The following is a 17,483-nucleotide window of genomic DNA, read 5'->3' on the forward strand; positions in this document are numbered from 1 at the left end:
TACATGGCCCTGATGTTGATAAGCCAGCATGGTCTAGCTGATTATAGCATCTTCCGTGGGTAATTTATGAATCATTAGGATGCCACTTAAACACAGACACACTCCCCAAAATCATTCTGAGGTTCGTTTCCCCCTCACTGCAGATCTCATTAATGTATTATAATCAAAAGTCACATGTGATGAAATTACCATCCCCCATCAGTAGGGCAGACAGAGTGGTGTTCTCTGACTGCTCTTCTCTGGCTAACAGTAATGACACCGGAGGATTCATGTCACTCTAGCTCTGGGTATGGGTCTTGCTGACCTATTGATTTTTTACTTCATCTAAATGGCTTATCTAGATTACTCAGGCTCCCACCTGGACCAGCTAAGTGGCACTGTGACAAGGCTCTCACTTGCAAACCCAGAGCCTCGTGATTTTCCATTCAGCCCCCAAAGGGAAGAAGTGGCCTGCTCTCCCAGGGGAAGCTGCGGCAGTGGGTCCACAAGGGAAGCCAGCTTCTCATACACGCTAGAGAGATTTTTGAACTGCTTTATTGTTGGAATCTATGCTGTTGTTTTCAACTTTTTCTGAATGACATTTGTTTTAAAAACAATCAGACCCAAGGCACTTGAAAGCATTCAGTTCAGAGACAACTTAAAAATAATAAAGCCAAGGCCTCCACTCTCCTTCCATCACCATCCCCAACTGAGAGACCAGATTGCCTTGGATAAGAGATAGCTAAATTAGTTATGAGCTTCTGGCTTTATTTTTATAACAAGAGCCAACTATGTGTTAAGCACAGCTCTGGGCACTTTATATATTCTCTTGTTTACCCCTTACAAAAAAACCATGAAGTAGGCATCATAATCTCCATTTTATAGATAAGAAAACAAAGCTCCTACTATGTACCAGGTCCTGGTCAAGCTGCTGGGGTTGAGATTAGTTATCAGGCATGTGAGCAAAGGCCTGGAATTGTCTGATGCTGGTTCTACTGCCTGGCAGCGTGATCTCCTCCCTCTTCACTGCGGTTCACCAGACCTCATCATTGCGAGGGCCTAACTCTAGAGAAGGGTGGGGAGTCGGGAACAGTGCCGCATCCATATTGCTCAGCTGCCTTCCAAGTCGGCCCCCAAATCAAATGCTTGTGCTGGTGGCCACTGTCTGGAGGGTCTGCCTCTCCTCACCCAATCTTAAAGTTGGGTCCAAATGGGCAGAGATTTTGCACAGTAAACCCCAGGACGCTTTGTTGTAAAGCAAGGGAGGTGGGTAGAAGTGCTACTTTGGTAAACATCAGGGAAATGGAACTTATAAACCATTGGTTGATGTATGATCTAATGGACTGATAATTTCAGAGGAAAATACAAATTTTGTTCTATAAATAAACCTAAAAAGGAAAAGGATGATAGTAAACTGTCCTGTGAACTTGATTAGTATAGAAAAGCAACTAAATATTTCTGTCCAGAATGGCTTGGGGACCTAAATTATCTGGTTTAAACCTGCAGAGTAATCAATTTTGTTGAACAACTGCCATATCTCCAAGTGATAGACATTCACAGAGGAAAAAACACAAAAAGACTATGAACAACTCTAGTCTGGAACTAAAAAAAGAAGAAATAAAGAAATGCTTCTCTTGGACAAAGGTGGAGGGTGCTGTAGTAACCAGACTTTTCTACATAACTGAAACATGTTTTCACCTAACCACATAGCATCAAATTAGTTATTTCTAGCTACTGCCACCACAACTACACAGAAGTTTTAGGCAAGCACACTGTAGATGTTTAATTTCTTATACACTAAAATGTATCTACTTGCAATGCTGAAAAGAGCATTATGAAATAAAATTGTAAGAGGTGTAATAAAATATGAAGATATTTTCTTCATTCCATGAAAGGATAAGTTAATCAAAAATAAATAAAATAATTTTTTTCAGATTGTTAAGCATACACTATGCAAGATTATTTCTGTAGATATTCGTATCTATATTAGCATATAAACCAAGTCCTCATCTTTAGTGTGTGGCCAGTTCCTTATACCTGGGAAACATGTAATTCTAAATATATCTAAATCTTTCTCTGCTTACTGAAAGTTACATTTACATGCAGAGTGATGTGAGCTCATTAAAACTCCCATTTTATATCCATTTGGGATTTTATTAATTGCATTATTTTGTCACTCATGTTATTTACAATATACAATATGCAACATAAATTAAGCCAAGATTTTTGGACAAGGTACAACTAATAGACTGACCTCAAGTAGAGCTGTATAACGGATTAGGCACTTACAGTTAAAGGGTACAAACTTACAAATTGTAAGATATATTTTAGAAATGTACCAATTTCATTATAATGAACCAGAAGCTATCCTTTAACATTTTGAGAAGAATTAAAACCAGTGTCATTATCCTGATTCAATGTTGTCAATCCTAAATCTTTTCCCATTTTTTTTAAAGTGTAGCCTTTTTAAAGTTCTCTGGAGAGGTGCAGAGCCACCCAGGTTAACTGTAGGAAACAGCTGTACATTAAAGGATACTGTGGCAGGTATAAAAAGTAACCATGACAATCTGTGGAGGACACAGGTCTATAAAAATCAGAGAGAATAAGTAAGAAAGCACACACATCTGGGAAGCTTCGCTTAATGGACAAATGGTTCCGCATACATAGGTTTACAGCCCCAGAGGGCACATTGCCATGTTCACACAGATGGCACAAACCAACCAAAAACGAGAAAGTTCACTTCAGCATTTGCTTCAGTAGACAGAGGAGCATGTCTTCATTTTAGAAAGATTCCCCCAAAATTGGAACTTAAGCCATGTGAAAAACTAACGTATGTGGAACATGTTCCCCTATCATAATGGATAGATGAGGCTTTATTGTACTTGAGAAATGGTACATGACAGAATTAAAAAAAAAAAAATGTGGTCTGGTTTTTTTTTTTTTTTTTAAAAAAGCATAAACTCTCCAAACAATACACTAAGCTACTGCTGATGCCAAAGAAAGTGCTCTATTTGTAAACATAAGAATCTATTTGGCACTTAAGTAGTAATGTTTTAGGATCACCTGCAGGATAATTTAATTAACAGCAGTCACTCCTCACTTTCTTTGGCTTTGGTTGGTTAATCTTCGATGAAGATCTTCTCTTAGTGAAGCATGTTGTGTTTAATGTGTGTTTAAGTAAAATGGAGACCACCTTGCAAAGTTTTGAAAATAAATAAATCTATCCACAAAAATCCAGAAACTTTTCCTGTATGTTTATTGGGTCAATTCATCATAAACAGCATGTGACAATACTCAAACTCTCAAAACCTAATTGCATATGAAACAGGACTTGATTATGATTTGATTTCCTTTTGATTCATATTATTGCAGGCCAATCACTTTTAAAAAGGAGATTCTGTTTAGTTTATTTATGTCATTTAAGCACAGACTCTTTCCATAGACCAATGTCAGTGCTCTTGAGGAATTTATGTCCTGAGTGGAAAACAAAATAAATGCAATAAATTCTCATTGCATTTATGATCCAAAAGAATATATATTTTAAAAATGGCTGTATCCATAGGGTATATTTTAGAATTTTAGAATAATGAAGGTATATTTGGAACTATAGCTATTCAGAACCATAATCAAAGCTGTAGGAATTTGTGCCCACTGGAGCCAAAATAATAAAGATTTGTTAATAAAAGTTAGATGGAGCCCCACAGTTCAGCATCTTCCCGCAGCCTTCAGACCATGCTGGGCATGACAGTATCACCCTCCATGCTGTTCAGCCTCACCAGAGCATCCTCCCTCTAATTTTGTGATTTCTTGGATTCACTAAGTGCTGAGGAAATTAAAAGGTTTGGGCTCAAAATGTTTTATCTCCCCCAGTATCTAAACTTGGGGGTTGCGGGAGCCACATCAAAGTTCCTCCCTTCCAGGAGCAACTGGAATAAAACGTGCTTATCATCAGCAAAGAAGAGGATATTTTAAAGGGGAAAATATCTAGAATTGTGGTTCTTAAACACTTTTAGTTGTGGATTTCTTTGAGAACTGATCAAAAATACAGATTTCCTTCAAAGGAAAGAAAAGGAAGGACAGATGGGAAGGAAGGAAAGAAAAGAAAGGAAAATAAAAGAGCACACACATTTTTGCCCATGTTTCACAAAGATTTCAAGGGAGAAATCATTGATGTCTTGAATCTCAACCAGGACCCAGATAAAATCAATAGTGCTATGGCCATTTCCCCCAGGCCCTTGTTAGCTTTGAATTGTATTTCTTGTTTCCCAGTCCAGGGTCCAGCTGGCATCAGTCCCTCGCTGGGTTAGTGGGCCTGGGGCACTTTGTTGGGTGTCAGTGAGAGGATGGCACAGATTCTGGGCTCTTCCTCTCTCTGACTCCTAATCAACAGCCTTCAGCATTCAACCCTGGCTGGAAGCTCAGGGGGCTGTGCCAGCTCTGACTGTCTTCTACTAAATGTGGGTAATTCAAATAATTTCTTTTCAACACTTCCAGTATTCCTTTCCGGTACTAGGGACACAGTTCAACAAGAAATCAAGTTCTATGGTTTCAGTAAAAAATACAATTAAAAGTGAATATTACAATGTGCTTGTGTCCAATTGACATTTCTGATAAATACCTCAAATGTTTAACAAACACTGAGGAGAAACTGAAAACACCAAAAAGGCACTCATCCAATTTGCACTAGCCTGTAAGTGCTGGCAAACGTCAGTGTCTGGGAAAGCTTTTAATGTTATTGATAGCTTATTCAAATAGACTGGAGCAGTCCCACAGGACCCGAATCACCACTACCGCTGAAGAACAAGCCACTTATAAAGCAAAGATGGGGAGAACATGTTCAGAAATAAGTGCTTTGCATTGCCCACATCAAAATGGTCCTTCTCAGTATCTATGATGTAACCAGAGGGCAGTAAACCCTTTCTTAGAGTTACAACCCAATTAGCTGCAAGAGCGCCTTGAAAGCCAAAGCAAAGAATGACTTCAAGGGGGAAAAACAAACAACAAAACAAAACAAACAAACAAAAAAATACCAACCAAAAAAAAAACCTCTATAGACAGGTAGTGCTGTAAGGAAACTTTTAAAAGTTGTGATGGTCACAGAAAAGGCCATGATGGCCTTAAAGTGTGTTCTTTCAGATACATCCTATGTTGTCACTGAGGGGACAAAAATATCGGGGGAATAGGAAAAGGCATCATATACAAGTGAGGGGGGCTGTGGGGAGAGAAATGGAAATGTTGAAAGAAGAGTGGGTGTGGCAACCAAGACTTCAAGGTGGGGGAGGAAGTGAAGGGTGGAGAGAGGGCTAAAGAGGTGAAGCAGATGCCCCATGCTGGCCAGGGAGGAAAAGGGGCTGGCCCGGCCTGGGCACAGGTGGTGGCTGGTGAGTTGGTTCAAGGCTCAGTGCTGCACAGTAGGGAAGGCAAGAGAATAAAAATACTGGAGGCTAGTAGTGAGCTATGACGATGCCACTGTACTCGAGTCTGGGCAACAGAGCAAGACCCTATCTCTAGCCATATATATATATACGTATATATATGGCTAGAGAATGATGACTTTTATATAAAAATGTGTATATGTGTGTATTTTATATATGTATATGTATTATATACACACATTATACGTGTGTATGCATTTATTGTTTTTGCAGAATGTTGGGGATAGGATGGAGGCAGAGTGAAGAAAGAGGAGCTCAGGGTACTGTAGAAACAAAAAGAACCTTAATTAGTTGAAATATGTTTGAAGAGCTTTCATGGGCTTTTGGAGAAACTTGATAGCACAAAAGCAAGATATGTGTTCTTGAGCAATATAGTTGGATAAATAGCCAAGAAGGAATAGTGTCTGACTGTATTGGTATCAAACACCTTACTGCGTATTCCTCACTCTCAGTGCAGTCGTGGAGGTTTCAGAGACTGACATGGAGGTTTCAGAGGCTGGTCTGCTTGTTTCTCTGGCAACCCAATTTTGGCTACTGAATTGCTCATTAGGCTCTGAATCAGGGGCTGATCAGGGGGAAATAAAAGGAGCAGAGGGGGAAGAAACTCAAATCAGTTCATTTGTGAGTGGCTCCAGTTGAAATATTGATGGGGAGATTTAAACTATCATGAAGTTTGGTTATTATCTATGGGTTTCAATTATCTTTGGCATCTTGGCTCCCAGGAGAAGCAATAATTGAGAGCCAGCTGTAGAAATGGAAATTATAAGATGTGGAGGGTGTCAGCATTACGAATGGCAGTTTTTATGGGCAGATGGGCTTGGTTTTAAGAGGCCAGTTGGCAGGGTTGTGTATCTCCTGACATTCATCTACCAGAAGATGCAAGGCAGAAAAAACTCATTTGCACTTCCATGTCAGAACCACCAGGATAACTGAGACCCCTTGTAGGTTATGAAAATAGTGGGATGTGCATAATGACAAGAATATTGAGCAGAAGCAGGAGTCCAGATGTAAAGCTCTCACTTAGCAGGTGAAACCAAGCTTTGGTGACTTGAAAACTCCATGGGGCAGGGAGTATGTCATATGTAGAAAAGGATAAAGTCCTGAGCCTTGGAGCTGGGTAGATGCTTTTCCAGTGTCTCAAAACACAAGAACCAAGGTCTGATGACTTCCGTCTGTCTAAAAATCTAGGTAATGATTGCCTATCATGGAAATATATTTGGTACAAATTGTCCTATGCAAAAAATGCAGCTTATAAAAACAGTATATTAGATGATTCTGTTTTTGTAAACAATATATCTATATGTGAAAAAAAGAAATCTGGGAAGAAATATTCAAAAATGCAAATAATGATTATATTTAGGAGGTGGGATTATGGATGTTTTTTATTTTCTTCTATTTGCTTATCTAAATCTTTGAATTTTTGACATAGAACACATATTTCTTGCAAAGTAGAAATATATTTTAAAATGTATGGACATTAAAAATGTATTTTAAAATGTATTTAAAAATGTGTTAATCAGATGTCACATACCCATAGTGTTGGACCTCTGAGAATAAAAAAAGCAGTTTGATAACTGTTTTCTAAAAACTAGTGGCTGCCCCAGGATCTCTTTAAGGAAAGGTCAGGAGAATACAATGTAGGCTTCACTGGCTACAGTATATTTGCAAGAATGTATAAGATCTTCTAACTACTTGAGATCTTGCAGAGCCTGTAATTAAATACACTTTTTTCTATGTAGTCAGTGCCTCAACAGTAAACTAGAGGTTGCCTATGGTTTTCTTCTTACTGGAGAAGATACTCAAAAGATAGCAAATACCCAGTACTCAAAAGATAGCAAATAATGATAGTTCCTCAATCTTGGCACCAGCGTATTGAGTGGAAATTCTCCACATGTTCTACTTTTGGTGGATTTAATTCCACTGTTCTGCTGAGTGGGTGCAACCTCCTGCAGAGAATAAAGTCGCTCTGCACTCTGCCCCCTTCCCTTTTTAAATGCTTCCTTTTCCACTTCTGCTTCCCACTCATCTAGTCCCTCCATGTAAGGAAGAAAAGACAGATCTTGCTGGAGAAGACATGGTTCTAGACTGAACTTACAGAGGTCAGTAAGAAAGCTCCTGCAGATGTGTGACAGTGAACAGCTAAGGTAGGACGGCTGTGCAATGGACATGGCTGTGCTAAGTCTAAGAGAAGAAAAATATCTGCAGCTTTCACCAGACTGTTACATTACATTCATTTTCAAAAGCAGCAATAACAACTGTATCACAGTGTGCTAGATACTTTATACAGATTATCTTGTAAACTCATAAGAAACCTGCCTGGTAGAAATGAACCGCCCCATTTTACAGACAAGGCAGGTAAGGCGGAGAGATGCAGAGCACAAACCACGAGCATATAATGTGGTGCTTTAATGCATAATTCTGAGGATACTCTGGGTTCTTCTGCCAGCTTCTTCACTGGCTATCAGAGTGACTTTGGGAAAAATATTTAACCTCTCTGTTCTTCAGTTTCCTAATCTGTGAAATAGAGACAGTAAACAGGGTCTAGCGCACAGGGGGATATTGTGGGGGATTGAATGATATAAGGAGAGAAGGTAAAGTCCTCAAAGGGATACCAACCACACAGCCTTCAACAGTCACTGATTCTCTCCTCATTCTGTGGATGAGGGGTAGGAAGTCCAGCTCAGTCAGAGTCAAAGATCTTTTTATTCCAAAAACATACCCAATGAAAGATAACCATGTCTCCATGGACTTACAGCCCCTATCATGATAATTCTGATGGTCAGGAAAGCCATTCTCCATTTCCATGTGGTACTCACAGAGACAGAGTTTTCACCTCCAGCTCCCACAGAAGAAAAACAATGCTGAAGTGAAAATTTCTCGGGATTGAGATCAAATTTCAAAAGCGTCAATACTGTTTTAGGTAAGTGTCTTTTTAAGAGATATGACTAAAGTAGAAACACCGTCTAATGTGCCACTAGCATTGGTGAGTGTCCAAACTAAAGTCTTTTGTTGGATTTGTTTCTACTGTCTGGAAAGACATCAAAGTAAAAGAAGAAAATCCTGATAGTTAATTCTGCCTCAAGTGGTATCTGAATAAAGTCCCTACAATTTACCTTCTTTAGCGGTGGTTCAAAGATGTTATTTTTGTTTAACTAGTTTGACAAATGAAAAAATCAGTGGACACAGAATTCCAACTTTCCCAATCACTTTTGATTATTGTCAAAGCACAAGCTACACCTGCAAGGGGTGGCAATTAGTATTAATATGTATGTTTTGTCATCTGGACCTATCATGTAGTGATCTAACATTTGCATTTCCATGTCCCAAATGTCTACTGATCTCCCTCAATCACCATGGACTAGAGCCTGAGTGCTCACACCACACAGCCTATATTCACATCAATTCCTTACATAGCTTAGATAAGTTTTCATCACCAAGGTACTTCCTCATTTTGTCACTGTGCCTTTTAGAATTACTTTATTATATCTCATTACTTCTGAGTTTTCTTTATTCCAATCCATCTTTCTTTTGTAAGATGCCATGAATATTCAGAAAAATCTTAATTGCCTTCATACTTTGGATAAATACATTGCTTTCTTTCTTTTATTCTTTCTCCCCCACCTCCCCCAACATTTAACACTATGGCCTATTTGAAACTTATTGTACTATTTGGTTATGACCAAAATATGTTATTATTTTTCTTATTTCCTCTTCTTCAAACTGTTATTCCATTGTTCTAGCAAGCTTCACTGAGTAAATTATCCTTTCTTCAAGGCTTTGTCGCTCATTTGTATGTTTTAAATTAAGTTCACTAAATAATCTAAATAATCAAAATATGGAATTTCTATACTATTATCTTTAATCTGTCAAGTTTTCAATCAAACATCACAGAATTTTAGTAATGGTTACTTGTATTAGCTTTTTTAATCTGTTAAGGCAAGTTTACCTTCATGACTTCAATTTGTATTTTAAAAAGCAGTTTTGATGTTCTTGTTTCTTCTTTCTAGATGATTTAACTCACAGATTATAAAGTATTTTGTGAGGACTTTTATTCATAATAAATAGAAATTCTTGCACCAAAAAAGGGTGGGAATTCCTGTGTCAACCAGTCAACCAATATTTTTTTAATTCAACCAACATTTATTAAGCTCCTACCATTTGCAGGCACTTTGCTAGGTTTTAGGACTAAAAAGATAAGCAAGGTATGGCTCTTCCCACCCCATCTCCAAATGAGCACAATTCAAATTCATAAAGGTTACAGCCAAAACATTAATAGAATGCAAATACTTAGAACAGCTCCAGGAAGGCTGTCTCTGATCCCTCCCCCTGACCCATGACCATTATGAGGTTGAACTTATAAGTTTCAATATAAGAAAAGGCTTCAGAAAGGCAAGAACTTGTGAGTATTTCTGCATACTATCTCATTTGACTGAATACTCCCTTCTTACACGGACCTCATTTGTGTATGGAATTGTTAAAAGGCCATGGAAGCCTGGATTGAAAAAGGTCTCTTAGGTTAAGAGATATGCTTCACCTGATATAGCCACGGGCTGTCCTGACCAACATCAAACTCAGTTCAGCAACATAAGCCAGGCAGAAATCCTTTCATTGGCCAGTTTAGGCTAACACTGCCACTTTAATTAAACAGTTATGATGACATTTTGGAAACACAATGGAGGAGCAGCTGTGCTCCAGCAAGACATTCATATACAGTTTCCATCAGCACAGATTAGCTCCTACACAATGAAAAGGAGATGTGTATAAAACCACAAGGTGAAAGTAGTTGTAAGCAGAGGGGAATCTTAGAGTTACTATGAAGGAATTACCCTTCTTAGATTGTTATAGATCCCCTGTTTATATTTTCATTATTGTTTCTTCTGGTACATGGCCAAGATTCTAAGGAAAAGTCATCAGACTTTAAAGGCACTATAATCATTAACCAACTACATAAAGAAAAGTCATGAGGCTGACCATAGCAACAAGTCATTTAATTTACTTAGCAGGGAGCCCTAACACACCCACCTTCATGCACTCCTGCCATTCAACATTGTAAGTAATGTCCTGAGTCTAACCCCACATCCATCCCTCTCACTGTCACCCTCCAATAGAGTTAATACAGGCGAATTTTAAACATGTCACTACCACGTATTCTGTTAATTGCCTTCATATAACTCTGAAAAAAGTAAACGTTACTATATGTGTGTAAATATATCATTTTATCATCTGATTAATATTGACACATAGTCCAGAAGAAAAGTATGTGTCATGGTGTTTTGAGTAACTCAGATTTAGAAGCCTACTACTGAGAACAAAATCTGAAGCACACAATTCACTTTGAAACTCTAATTTTACTCTGAGAAACATATCTCTTAAAGGTTGCATGTAACCTTCATGTTTCCTGGTTTTTATTGACATTCCAAATCCATACTAAATAAGGAATTACCCCAGACATATAATTATCTTATAGACTTTAAGACCTTTCAACTAAAGATGTATTTGTTTATGGGTTCACTAATGCTTTAAAAGACTTCAGTGTTTTGCCTCCTTTTTATCCTGGGTGGTTTATCTTTCACCTGGGGATACGTTATGTATAGTTTCTCATTTTTGTCTTTTCCTCAAGATAAACACTGCACACCTGACTACAGTATCCATCAAGGACTGAGTGTTAGCATGGTTGGACCATCTGGCACCACGATTCAGATTTAATTAATGTTTACTGAGTGAATACCATGTGTCAGACCCAGAACTAGGTGTTTCTGCACATTTGGCTGAATACCCCATGTGTACATGAGAACTAATTCATTAGCTGACCATTTAAAAAAAAATCCTCATGCATTAACCATGAATTTTATTTTCTGTGTTCTGATGTTTTGACATCTTGGGGGCTTGCTGACCTGGAAGGACTTCCCCTCCCAGGGTTAGCCAATGTCTGGAGATAGTAAAGGACTCACCTACAAGCACACCTTCATATGCAAACCAACAAATCCAGAGCCCGTGCCCCACCACCTCCTTTACTGGGCTCTCCTACTCTGGGCCACTAATCCCCCTCCCTAGTCACCCCAGGGCCAGGTCCCAGACAACTAGGGACAGCCCTTATAATTCAGAGTCTGCTGAAATTATTCAAACGAGCCAATTCTAAACCTGCTTATCCTGCCTTGCTCATTCCTTCCCATGGAAACTACAATAAGGCTCTTGCCCATGTTTTCCCTCGCTGCCCTGCCTCCTGCCTGATGCTGGTGCTTCCTCACGTGGCCCCCCTGCGTGGCATGCTGTGCCCCCCTATGCCTCATGATGTGCTGTGCCTCTTGCTTCTAGAGGACTGTGAGAAGAATAAATTTCTTCCTTCACGACAGTCATTTCTGTGTCTGCATGTCCTACCATACCTGATTAAAACAAATCCTGGGTATCATTAAAACATCCCACATAATTATAGAGTTGGCAGCTCAGATTATTTTGTCTTTCTTTCATCCCACCCTCTGTGTTCAGTAAACAAATTTAAATTTTTTTTTTTTGACATTTACATTACCTTGTCTGGCTCATGTTAACAATACTTAAAAAAAAATTATATGTAAGTTCCTTCAGTATATAACAAAAATATTTAATTAATAATTATTTTCTACTACATGAAAGAGCCAGCTCTGGGCTCTCTCTCATGTCCCTTCACAGCACCTACCACCATGCCACATTACTTGACCTGTACGTGGGGACAGGCAGTAATGACATTCTGCCACATCATTTCTCCTGTCCTGAGCTTACAGACTGAAATCCACTCATGACCTCAGTTTGTTAGATATGTGTACAAGGGTTCCACATGTCATTGACTGGAAGCTGGGTGTGTCTTTGCAGGTCTGGCTGCTGCAGTCAGAGTATGGGGTTATCTGCGTAATGTTAACTCACTACAGATCCTCGGGAATGCTAAGGTAGTTACCTTGCCATTCCTTCCATTGGCTTCTTCACCTAGCTTCCCGTCCTTGGTCTAGAAGTGCACTCTGCTTGAGCAGGCAACAGTGAGGAAGCAGAGGCGTGACAGATGGAGATCCGTACTGCCCAGCAAGGTTTCTTTCTGTCTTTCTCTTTTTATTTTTTTGTCTTTTTTTTTTTTAATAACATGTCCAAATGTAAAGATGGCCCTTTCTGAGGTTGAAAAAGAGACAGACTGTAAGGTAGGGTACTTAAGCAGATATACGTCTTCTTGGAGAGGTACCTCCAGGCAAGGTCGCCAGCACTGAGTTTGTTTCAGAGGGGCCTACTGAAGGAAAAAACAGTTCCCTGTTCATTCTGGTATGTGTTAAACATGCAATAGGACAAGTATGCGAAATTGGAAGAGTTTAAGTAAGTAATGATTTTGGATCATACAATGGGACCAAGATGTAAGTTGTTACATGTTCCCTCTGTGGCCAAAGATCAGTAAGAGCTACAGTGGAATTTCTTCTATCTCGAACTAGTTTTGTAATGGCATCAAATATTTTGAATAGGACTCTGTAAATCTAGTCAAGGACTTAATGCTGGCCTGTTCCCCTTTTCTATGTTTGGCATTCCTGTCAATGTCAAAATTTTAGGAATACGTGTTCTAACCAGCAGGAGGGTAGTGAGCTACTCGATGTGTCTTTATGTCTTCCATGGGAGTATATTCATTTGCTCCTTCTACAGATACATACTGAACAGATTTACTACGTGTCACAAACTGTCCTAAGTGGTTGGCATATAGTAGAGAACAAGACAGAAAAAGTCCTTGCCCTGCTAGAGCTTGAAGTCCAACAAAATAAATGACTGTATGAATGAATGGGTGGATGAATACATAAAGAAGGCAGGCAGGTTAGGGTTCATGAGACTAAGTGAGCACAGATTAACACATTTTATTGACAAGGTTATTTTTTCCACATTTTAACAACCCTGACATCAGGATATATCTTAACATTTATATATTAAAATTGCTGACAACTTGGCAGTATTCATGGCACAACTGTAATATTCTTGTACTTACATAAACTTGGTCACAGCTATTCATTTTGTTTCACCTCTACTGAGTTATAGGCATTGTTTGCACTCTGAGTGTTCTGTTTAATTGCCATTTAAATAGTTTCAAAAAGATTACACTATGATTTGGCACTGCAAGGATACGTTACTGTGTGTGCATGAAGACACCGAAACAGAGCAGTGAGGCAGAAATGTTATATTACTAAAGGAAACATTTGTCTTTGTTTGGTTTTCCATATTACTTTGCAAAGAAAAATCCAAATGCTTTACCAGACTGAAGATAGAAAGACACAACTTAATGAAGCTATGTTATAGTTTGTTACTGAGATTCAGGCAAATGGGTTGTTCCAAGCAATGCCACCGAAGGTATCGTCAGGAAAAAGTACCAAAACCCATGGAAGAGATGAAGGAAACTTGAAAGCAATGGGAGACTAGTGTGACCTGCAATGAGAGACTAGGGTGACCTATTCATGCATTGCCATGAAAGACTGTCATTCAAGTGGTGTGTCACAACAAAATTGGCAGTATTTTCTCTTTCTTCTTGTATAGCATAAAAATAATACTATGCCTTAAAACTGATGGTATTTTAGATTTGATGAAATATAGAAATAAAGATGAATTGCTAGTTAGTGAGAAGTTTTAGAAGTAGAACAGAATGCAGAGAAGTTTGTTGATTCTGAATAGTTTTAAGTTATGAGGTACTTGCACATGCACAACTTTAGGCAAACTATGATTTCAATGATTTGGTATAGTTTTTCAGATCACTAGTCATTTAAAGATGTCCATTCACTCATTCCCTACCATGTTTTTGACACATCTTCCATTCTAATACAAGCGTATGACAATGAGCAAACCTCATATTCTACTTTCCCAACTTTAACTGGTGCTACTTCAGTTTTTGGCAGTTTAGAGATACTAGAGTGGAGATGCTGAGGCTATATTCTAAACTCAGACCTCAACACTGCTATGGAGGATGGAGCGAAATAATTAGAAAGGAGGGTCCATCTGAAATCCCAAAGCATGCATACAGGATTTTGAGATTTTAGCACTAGAGTAACATGTGTAAAATGCCAATGATAAGGACATGTTTCCAGGCAGCATATGGTCACAGCTCAAAAATGCATTTATTTCTTTTTAAGCTTAGTACTGCAAGTGATTTTGGAACCAGAGAGAGCTGAAAATCATACCAAAGAAGAGAACACACACACACACGCCCCTAGGGAAGAGAAATTATAAGGCAATGGTTGTAGATTATAAAAGACAAATTTTTTAAGGCACAGCTTCAAAATGTACTGTGTTACAACCGTGACATCCATTTTTTATACCTGTCAGCCAAGCAACAACTGCCTTAATGTAAAAGTAAGTAGCAAATCAGGAATAGGTGTGTGGCCACATCTACCACCATAACACATAAAAGGGTTTCTATATGTTGAACACATATTTCAATAGTGTTGACAATAGGCTGCACCATATATGTGGCATTTCCCACTATGAGGAAGGCCTGCTTCCTGTTCTAGGGCCCCACATTAATTTCCTGTCTGGTCAGCAGTGGAGAACTCAGGGATTCCCTGGACTAATCCCACTTTCCCCAGAGATTTCATTTCAGTCATTTTAGGGAGGCTGGCCTGTGTCAGAAATTCTCTGACAGTTGGTACAGGAGGATGCTCGTGCCAGTGTGAACATTGCAGGAGATGTGTTTCCGCCAACCGGTAGGGTTTACTTCCATGTGCAGAGCTAAAATAGACTTGGAAGACTGAGAGGGTAGAGACTGCTCCTTAAGTGCCAGTGAGGGAAACACTTGTTTACTTGTCTTCTGGGGCCAACTCATCTGAAAGGGTGAAGGCAGTTTACATGTTTGGAGATGTTTTGTGTCAGTAAAAATATATGTAAGACACCTAGTAATGTGTTTAGCACATAGAATGTGTTCAATGTATGGACACTGTTGTGTCACCACTAAGGAAGTTTCATTAGATGTAAGTGCTTTTACAGATACGATGTTTTCTGGCCTGGGGGTAAATCATATGGACAAGACCGAGATGACCTTGACTAAGGTGTTTTGAAGGTATTATGAAGTTGTCTTACAGTGTGAATGTATCTGGATAAGAAAAGAAAAAAGTAAATGTGAGAATCCACATGTGTGATCAGAAAGGAATCAGATAGATGAGAATTAAATAGAATTTAACATACATTTGTTGAGATCTGCTAATTGCAAGACTATTAGATATCTACATGTTACTACCTGTACCCTGAGCCACGTTACAATAGATGTGTTTCTACAATCTAGTAAAAAACTCAACTTTAATCATCATTTCTCTGCATTAGAGGACATTTCGTAAAGCAAATAATTCCCACCCAATCTATTAGGATTTGAAGTTTGAAACTTTCTCCTATCTTCAACTGGATAGACGTGTTTTGTATTCTTTGTTCCCACCTCTCACCCTAAGAGGTGGGCCATGACTTCCACACACTCTTCCCAACACTCAGGGAAAGCCAAACGAAAGCATGTGGCAATAAGAAAATAGTAAAATATTGACAGAATCAATCACCGGCAATTTGGACACATTGGTGTTCCGGGATCTTTAATTAAAAGGTAAGGTAGATCTAAATTTCTGAAGCTCTCACTGCACAGGTATCGGTAGAGCCCATTCTACGAGAGAATATCGGGCCATTGACAACCTGCTGCGCTATTTTCAAGCAATCCCCAGAAAGCCCGTTCCCCAAGGAGGATTCCCACAGAGGGATTTTCTCGAGCAAGGTCCTGTGTCAGAAATGCTGCTCGGGTCAGAAAGTGGCCTGAGTTCCCATGTGCCCATACTCGAGCACGGGCACACACGGTAGGGGGGGCTGCCTCTCCGTAAAGGCGCGAGCCCGAGGGACCACTGACTCCGGCTCCTCGAGTCTGGGCATCAAACTTTCTCCTGGAACAAAACGTCTTTCAAACCACTTGGAGGCAGGCGGAGGATGGAGCCTGGGGATGCCGTCAGCTGCTGCCCGGAGACAGCCCTCCTCCCCCCATCCCGCTTCCCTCAGCCCCCACCCTCTTCCTCAGAGGGAAGGCAGCCCAGACAGCGCCCAGCCCGCCCCACCCACCCGCTCCCCGGCCCCCCACCCGGCCCCGGGAGCGACGGCTTCACAGAGCCACTTCCCGGGCGCTGCGAGTCCCCGGGGCGCTGCGAGTCCCCAGGGCGCGGGGGCGATCGGGGCTGGTACCTTAGGAAGAGGCCAGGACACAGGCGCCTGACGAGACCCGCAGCATCGCCCGGACGCCGCCGCTGTTGTCGCCACCGCCGGAGGCTACTTCGCTGCGCCAAGCTGCGGAGCCGCCGGGATCCGGCGCCGCCGCCGCCTGCGCCGCTCGAGCTGCCCGAGCCGCGCTGCTCTCGCTGCGCCTGGGCTCGGCTGCCCGGCGACCGCCACTGTCAAGCGCAGCCCCGCCCCCTGCGCGCCGGAGAGCCGCGGACCCCCGGGACGCGCCGCCGCTGCCATTGGCCGTGGGAGTCGCTGGCTCCGCCCCTGCCCGTCGCGCTCCGCCCACGCCGGGGGCGCGCTGCCTGGCGCCCTCTCCAGGGTCGCCGCGGGAGGGTGGGGTCCCCGGCTGGGCGAGGCTTCCTGCAGGCACCGCGCGCTGGGCCTCTTCTCATGAGCTCTGCGGCTTCTGCCTCCTCTGCCATCCCAGAGATGAACAGACGGCCAAAAAGAAAAGAAAAAGAGAAAACATCTCTAGGGCCCTGCGCGCGGAGGGCAGTGGCCTCGCCAGCTCTGGTGTGAAATCTTATTTATATGGAGACATTTATTACGGAAGCCCAGGAAAGGCTGTCTAGGGTGGAGTGTTGGAATTATAGGTAAAGGTGGTTGGTTGGTTTGTTTTTGTGTTTGCTTGTTTGTTTCTTAACCTGAAGGTGCCGTTACACACCTTCTCGACCTCATGAAGAAACTAAATCCAGTGAAACAACTTGTCCAAGGTCATGGAGCTGTTGGACGTTGATTCCATACTTCTATACTAACTCAAAGCTGCCTCAGATTTTATTTCTTTTCAGTCATGCGAAGAGATGTATTCTAATGTGTAATGTTATGTATACTATATAGCACGAA

At 40.7% G+C, this 17,483-nt stretch overlaps 1 protein-coding gene across 1 annotated transcript in view; it reads right to left on the minus strand.

The window, feature by feature from the left end:
* Window positions 1–16,784, minus strand: part of FRY (FRY microtubule binding protein) — a 398,737-nt gene extending 381,953 nt beyond the window's left edge. The window contains exon 1 of the mRNA XM_069467740.1: window positions 16,602–16,784. The gene's annotated coding sequence lies outside the window, so the exon portion shown is untranslated. The remainder of the gene's footprint in view (window positions 1–16,601) is intronic.
* Window positions 16,785–17,483: the final 699 nt, after the last annotated feature.

This window comes from Eulemur rufifrons, chromosome 4, assembly GCF_041146395.1.
Source record: "Eulemur rufifrons isolate Redbay chromosome 4, OSU_ERuf_1, whole genome shotgun sequence".
NCBI lineage: Eukaryota > Metazoa > Chordata > Mammalia > Primates > Lemuridae > Eulemur > Eulemur rufifrons.